The 8197-nt window shown below is 35.0% G+C and overlaps 1 pseudogene; it reads left to right on the top strand.

Annotated features, from left to right (window-relative positions):
• Positions 1-8197, top strand: part of LOC102501592 (nascent polypeptide-associated complex subunit alpha-like) — a 74386-nt pseudogene that overhangs the window by 42757 nt on the left and 23432 nt on the right.

Genomic DNA, 8197 nt, shown 5'->3' with positions numbered 1-8197 from the left:
GGGGGGGCCGTGCAGGATGGGGGGGGGCAATAATAAGTTTTTATAATAGCTATACATCAGTCCATGAGGAGGTGTGTATGTGTGTGTATGTGTGTAGATCTTATTTAAATTCAGGTTCTGTAGGTTTGAGTTCTGAGAGTAAGCTTTTCTTTCTTTCTTTCTTTCTTTCTTTCTTTCTTTCTTTCTTTCTTTCTTTCTTTCTTTCTTTCTTTCTTTTCTTCTTTCTGGAGAGGTTTTTACTATAGGGTACGGGCGCTTGCCTGAAAGACAGAGAGAGAAAGTAGAAATCACTCCCCAGGGGGGATGGCCACACAGCAATCCCTTCTCCTCCATTCTCCTCTCGGGATCTTGGGCACACACGCACATGCACCTGGTGTGAGTTTAAGCTGCCAGGTGTGGGATTTGAACCAAGTCAACTACATGGGAGTCCAGCAAGATAACCATTATGCCATCTGCTGGTCCCAAGAGTAAGCTTTTCTAAAACATGCCTAATGATGCTGTACCTGCCTGTGTTCATATATATATATATATATTAATATTATAGGGAACATGCATTCACCAGAGACAGAGAGAGATAGGTCACATCCCAGGGGGTTTGGCCACAATCCCTTCTCTATTCTCCTCTCAGAATTTTGGGCATGCATGCACTCATGCTTACCATGTGTTTTAAGCTGCTGGGTTACTGGAACTGCACAATCAGCCGTGTGAGATTCAGCTTCCACTGGCTAGCCCTACTCCTTTTTATTTTTAAATGATTTTTTCCCTGGCATTTCTACCCACTTCTCTAAATAGCATTTTTACATTTCCATTTCTACTTCTTTATTTTTTCAGTTTTAGAAATTGTCTATTGATTTTTTTATTTAGAAGATGTGGATTTAGTTCTCTTTCTACACAATTCCCCTGTCTCTACAGTAAGCAATATTACTTCTCTCTCCATAATCCAACATTGCTATATCACAATTTTGGTTAGATCCATAGATCTGTATCAATCAATGCTTATTTTTTTAATATCTGAAATTTAAAATTATATTTTTCTCTTTTAATAATTGAAAGAACACAGTTAAACCAAATAATAATGCTCTCTAAAATGTTTAAGTATATAACAAAATGAGGAAGTAATCTGTAATAAATGAAAACTAATATTCTTATATAACATAGGTGCAAATTAACAGATAAGATTATATTATTAACATTAATAATTACAGAAATACAGATTCAAGTAAGGTCTTTCAAAATGGAACACAATCACTATTTCAAACAAATACAACTTTCAGGTGGCTAAAGGAAAAAACTAAATATTTTTTTTTTATGAGAAAGGGTAAAGTAAAATCAAGTAAACATAAAAAATAACTAGATGGTCACATAATACTAAGCTTAACAGCAATTGTAATAAGTGGGAATAAGCTGAAAATCCATCAAAACATTTTTTTAAAGTCTTGATTTTAACCAGTCAGATAAAACCCCACCATAAATATTTACAATGCTGTGATAATTTCTGAAACAAAGAATATAGAATGTTTAAAAGTAAAAGGACAAGAAAAGAGCAATAGCATAAACAAACAAACAAAAAGGTGTATATTGTTAATAGCAGGTAAATTAGAAATACTGAACTGAAAGCAAGAGAGAAAGAATAAAGACAAAATAAGAAATTAACAAATTGAAACATAGAATAAGAAAGAAAATGTTCAACTTAGAGAGAGTTTTTAAAAAGAAAATAAATCCTCACTTATTTTCATTTTTTTAAGATTGCACTGACCAAACAAACAAAATTCTGTTGAAAATACTGTACAAAGGGGTCAGTAGGTAGTGTAGCAATTAAAGTGCCAGACTTCTGCATTACTGACCCTGGTTTGAGTCCCAGAGCTGGTGGCTTGAAACACACACTGGGTGTGTGTGCATGCATGCCCCAAATCCCAGGAGTAGAATGAGGAGAAGGGATTGTGGCATGGCTATTCCCCCTTGAAAGGGAAGATTTGTTGCTTTCCCTTTCACTGCCTCTGTCTCTCTGGCAAGCACACATGCCCTATGGCAAAAACAAACAACTCCTCTCCCCAAAAGAAAGAATACTATACATGGACTAGGAATAAAGAATGGGATACATTGGGATGCATGAGAGTGCTCAATAAATGTTTGTTATAAAACGACTGTGGGGACAATAAAAACAGTGGCTTTAAAATGTAATAATTGTATACTAATGAATGGTAGGAAACATAATGGAAAAAGATGCATTCAAACAGCAAACCAGAAAATAAACTAAGAGAAAACTTAGTACAAAATATATAGTCTGGACAAATATAAAGAAAACTAAAATATGTAAGTATGTAAAATAAAACTTTTAATAAGCTAGAAAATATATTAGAGGTTCCATGTTTGTACCCAGACTTAATTCACATAAAATAAAAAATCAACATTTCATAGTTAATTGTGAAGAAAAAAAGTTGATTGGTAAAAATTATGAAACTCAGTTTATTTTATGAATAAGAAATTATGTTTCTGAAATATATTTTCTCTTCGCCCCGTAGCTGTGTTTATAAGCAGGCTAAAGTAGGACATTTATTTACCAGAAATGAACGGGTAATATCAAAGATCATAAAACAGGAAGAAGAATGATATCAACTAGAGCAGTGCTTTTCAAACTTTCATATGCCTTCAGCTGAGGCTCTTGCTTAAATGCAGGTTCTGTAAGTCTGGGTGAGTCCTTAGAGTCAGCTTTTCTAAACATACCTTACTCATGCTGCACCTGCCAGTTTATGGACTACTACAGCTGGGGCCTCAGGATTCAGAGCAGTGGTTCTTTAATTAAGATTCACAGATTGGCAGCTCTCGTATTAATGAGGAAACTTCTTAGGCATGCAGATTCTCAGACTCTGCCCTAGTCGTATAGGACTGGAAACTCTGGGAGTGGGTACAACAGTCTATGCTTTAAGAAGGCCCCCAAAGTGATTCTGATAGTTCCTGAAGTTTGAAAACCATTGACCTGGAGTGTCTCCAATCACACAGAAAGAGAATACAGAAAGTCGTTTTGTGACTGTCGTGTGTGCATGCATAAGACTTGAGGATTGTATAGTAGTTCTATGAAAAGGTAAGCATCTCTGCTGCAGGGGAGTAAGTGATTTGAGGACTTTAAGGGATACAAAGTAGGCTTGATAGAAAACTTGCAGTGAAAATGTATTACTCCTACATCTTAGAGAATTTACAAGCTCCACCAAAGAAACCCAGCACAGTACAGAGAGGTAGACAGAGGTGTATGGATGGGACAGATTTCATACAACCCAATTTCTCACAGACTATGTAGGTCTCTAGAGTATCCCAACGTGACCAGTACTCCCTCCCATCCCCACTGGAGGTCGTGAAGGAAGCCGAAAGAACCAATTATGGGACTCTTTGCAAAGAGACCTGTAGAAGTTGAAAAATGGTCTTCCCAGTGTGGGAAGAGAATGGGAGTGGCAGCCAGAATCAAAAGTTCCTCCAGGGCTATTATAGCTGAGACCAGTATGTGATCACTTGAGAAGGTTGGAACCATCACAGTGCTTTAGAGACCAGCCCAAAGTTAGTATAGACCTTTGTAGCAGAGCCACAAGCACAGAGGTGGGGGCTGGGGTGGTGAAGGGCATAGAGAGACAGTAATTGGTTATGGGCTCCTCTTCTAAACAAGTGAACAGTTATGAAAGAAGATTTTTTAAACAAAATGGAATGCAGTTACCTTGAATTGGCATTTTTTCTCCCTGATTTTGGTAGGATTTGGGGAATCTAGAACAATACAGAAATCTTCATGTATTTTTTTGTATCTGAGTTTAGAGTGCAAATTTTAGCTCTATAATATGTATGTAAAAATAGGTTTTTATAATAGCTATACATCAGTTCATGAAGTGAACAAAAAATGTTTGGCCTTCTTTTGTCATAATTTTCCCAATAAAATTGACATCTTCCATGTATTGTTTTATTATTATTTTGTAAACTATGATAAATTGATGGAGAAATTCATTGGGGAGAATGAATGAATGAATGAATGAATGAATGAATAAATAAATTTTGATAATAACATGCATCTTCATATCTGAAAAGTGGGACTGTAGGTGAATTTTATCTTTCTGAACTGCATGGATCTTGAAGCAAGGTTGTTTGGGTTTGAATTTCACGTATGCTATTTTTTAAAATATATACACACATATATTATTTACATTTAATCATTATACATCTTTACAGTGTACAACATGGTTTGTCCCAGCATGAAAACAGTTTGTATCAGTCACTACAAAGACATTACCATATGCATTGTCATCAGCAAGTAACTTTTCACGTATGTGATTTTCTTTAAGACATCAATTACTGCACGTTAAACATGGTAATAATAGCAGTGCCAATCATGAAGGGTTGTTTTAAGTATTAAATGAGTTGATAAACCTACTGCACTGCCTGATACATAAAGTATCAGCTTATTATTTTTTGTGTGTTTTTTCCACATCTTCCACAATACTTATTTTTTACTTTCATAAAAAATAAATGTTATAAAAGTGAAATGGAGACTATCAGTAGAAATTGTGATTTACCTTGTGGGTTTTGAGTTCTTATGCCTTGGATATTTCGGTAAAGGATTGTAATGATATTTTAATTTTTTTTGAAAGGAAATGAAAAGACACAGAGGTTTGTGTTCACTTTTCTTGATAGACTATGTCTGACAACTTTGTACATACACAATTCTCAGAATCTCACTGGCACCCTCTGTTTCACTTTTGATGGTCATTTGAAGAAAATCAATTATAAAGCCTTGTGACTGCAGACAGTTAATATGAAGGAAATACCCAACAGAAAACAATCAGTAATGCTGAAGTGATTTGGGGGCTTACCTTTCACTATCTTTTAATCATAATTAAAAATTACAGATTTGTATAATTAAAAGAACCTAGCTTTGACCATAGTTCCAATAATGTGTGGAGGGATGGGAAAGAAAAAAAAAAGCATGGTTGGCAACTCGAGATAATATGGAGTTTGCATTTGCCATTCAGAACAGATAATCTTATGGACCTCTTCCTCTTGTCAGGGACAGAAAATAGATTTTTGATGCTATCTAATATTGATTGAACTGCCACAGAACTGACGGGACACAATTTGAAGGGTACTGTTTTAGGCCATCTTGAAATGCTCTTTATACATAGCCTAATCATGTGAGGATGATAAATAAATGTTTATGAAAGGAGGGTTTTCACTGACTTTCTCAAAGGCAACTCTTGCCAATGAAAACCAAACATTGATTATTTAAAGTTATCTGGAAGGGGTTTTTTGGAGGAATGGCAGAGTCGAGATAACACGTGAAGATTGGAAGACCCGTTTCTCTCTCTCTCTCTGAGTCAGTTTGCATCTAATCTGGGCAGTCCATGGGACATCATGGCTTTATGATAGCTCTTATCTTCTTATTGATATTTTGCTCATAATGGACTTAACAAAACTTTTAACTCAAGAAAAAAAATAGACCATAGGAAAATAGTAGCTGTTCAGCCTTAGAGAAAAACATTCTTTAAATTATTCAGATATAAAAATATTTTAAAGTTGAAAGGACAAGAAAAGTTAATATACAGAACTTTAATTGAAGTAATATTTCTAGATAACTTCCTATACAGATAGGAGAGTAAATAAACTCCAAAATTCAATTGTTTCTTGGTTTAGTATTTAATGGAATCCTACAGTCTCTTTCCTTAAATAAGTGACCTGATTTGATTTCAGATATAATTAAGTGGCAGTTTTGAGGATAGCGCTTCACAAATATATTTTACTATAAGAAATGCTCACTGAAAATAGCACTCCATTTTATTACTAAATGGAACAACTTTAGTATCTGCAATTGTTCTCTTTTATATTTCCTTAGAACCATGGAAGGAGTATCTGTTATTTTTGTCTATAGCATAAATATTTTCATATTCATTTAACGATGTGTACATATATACTGTATTAAAATAGTTTCCTATTAGTAGGAAAGAAACTTTAATTTTCAATAGAAGCCTACTAGTATGGAATATAGTCATTTTTAGAATTTCTGGGTACCAGCAGATGGAGCAATGGTTACGTCACTGGACTCCCATGTAGTTTTTTAGTCCCAAACCTGTGGCTTAAAACTCACATGGTGTGTGTGTGTGCGTGTGTGCATCTATGCCCAAAATGCTAAGAGGAGAAGGGATTGCAGTGTGACCATCCCCCTGGGGGTTGATTTCTTGCTTTCTGTCTCTTTCTCCCATGAGCACATGTGCACTATAATAAAAATCTTTCAAAAGAAAAAAAACGAATTTTAAAAATATAATTTGAGGACCATTGCCATATAATATAAGCTCTATAATTAAGAAAAAGACAGTCATAGAGCCCCACACTGACCAGTCTGTTTACTTGCCACTGTTAACTTTCATAAACTCACTCACAAGAGGATGACATAGCCACAGGGGGAAAGTGAAAAAATCATAGGCCGATTAGAAATAATTGTTCCCATTGCATAATAATTAAAGGTCTTAATAACAACAGGTTTTTATTTTTAAATTTATAATTTGTTCATCATAAATTTTTTTTCTTTCTCTTTTTTTTTTTTTTTTTTTTTGAGAGGTTTTTAGGGCATGGGCGCTCACCAGACAGACAGAGAGAGACAGAGAGACAGAAAGCGAGAAATCACTCCCCAGGGGGGATGGTCATGCCGCTGCAATCCCTTCTCCTCCATTCTCCTCTCGGGATCTTGGGCATGTGCGCACAAGTGCCCGACGTGAGTTTTAAGCCACCGGGTCCGGGACGCGAACCGCAGTTGACTACGTGGGAGTCCAGTGACATAGACATTATGCTAACTGCTGGACCCAAATTTTTTGCATTGATTTTAAAATAGAAATATTGCAGTTACGCCATTTTTGGCATTCTTAAATTTTGAGTTGGAAATGATGCCTTATTAATCTCATCCTAATTCTAGTCCTGCTTTACACTATTGTGTGCATGATTTTATTATTTACTTTAAAATATGCATCTAAACCTGTTTCTCTTATCGTTATTTACTGCATTGTTTTCCTGTGATAGAGAGTGCATGTGTGCGTGTGCACGTGTGAATATGTGTGTGTGTGAGATAGAGGAAGAAAGAGAGATGGGCACCTTTACGACGTCTTGTCATGCTAAGATCCATCTTCCCCAGTCCTTCAGCATCTCAGGGTTGTGTCTGAGCCTGCACCAAGCTCGTTTTCAAGCAGGCACAGGGATATGATCCTATGGTAGGTCATATGGCTTTTAGTCTTGCAGGGCACTGATGTTACTGCTGTGCCACAGTGGCTGAGCCATACACTGCATTTTCCTCAATGAGATTAACAAATACAATTTAATTCTAATTTAAGGATAAACTAAATGCTAAATTTTTGTTAATAGATGTGTAACTTTATAAGATATTAGCGGCCATTCATCATCTGGCACTGGGGATGTGGTGATGTTACTGAATCTATAAAAACCAGAGAACCAATACCTTATGAAGAAGAACAAACATCTACTTCCAAAGTTAATGGCCTCTTTTAGAAGATGATGTTGAAAGTAATGATTTAACCCAAATGCCCACAAAAAGAAGTATTCACACATCATTCTTTGAGGCTTAGCATTTGCTTAGACTAAGTAAGTTTTCTTCTAAAGTAGTTCTGCTCATTTTCAAATCTAAGTTTTCTTGTGTATACGTAAATATCAAAGTGAAAATGTGAATACTTTGCATTTGCTAGAAAAAGTACTTCAGACAAAATTAAATGATGCCAATTTTAAATCAGTATCATTAGATGCTTCAATAGAAAATTAGCTAGCTTCAATAATGATTTTTAAAAAATTTCCTATTCAATCCATAGCTCTAAAGTGAAGATTTTGGAAGTTCAGTTAAAAGTGTAATATCTGGTATTATTGTGAATACTGTTTAAATTCAATTTAAAAGTTTTACATTAAATATTAATGCTTTTGCAGAAAATTAGGAATACATTTGTTGGAACACAGTACCCTGGTAAGTGTTTTTTGCTAAAAATAAGTTTATGGTAAAAAAAATACAACTTGAATAGGTCTGGCACACACAGGATTCATAATTGAAGCAAAGTGGTTGATACACAATAAAACTCAGTTAATTTTAATAAGGTTTTCAGAGTTTGGAGAAACCCAGAATTCATATAGCACCAATAATTTTTGTTGTTGTTGTTAATGCAGTTTTTTTTTTTTT

This window comes from Tupaia chinensis, unplaced genomic scaffold, assembly GCF_000334495.1.
Source record: "Tupaia chinensis unplaced genomic scaffold, TupChi_1.0 Scaffold000581_1, whole genome shotgun sequence".
Classification (NCBI taxonomy): Eukaryota; Metazoa; Chordata; class Mammalia; order Scandentia; family Tupaiidae; genus Tupaia; species Tupaia belangeri.
The sequence above is the reverse complement of the archived record's forward strand: the minus strand, read 5'-3'. Positions and strand labels throughout refer to the sequence as shown.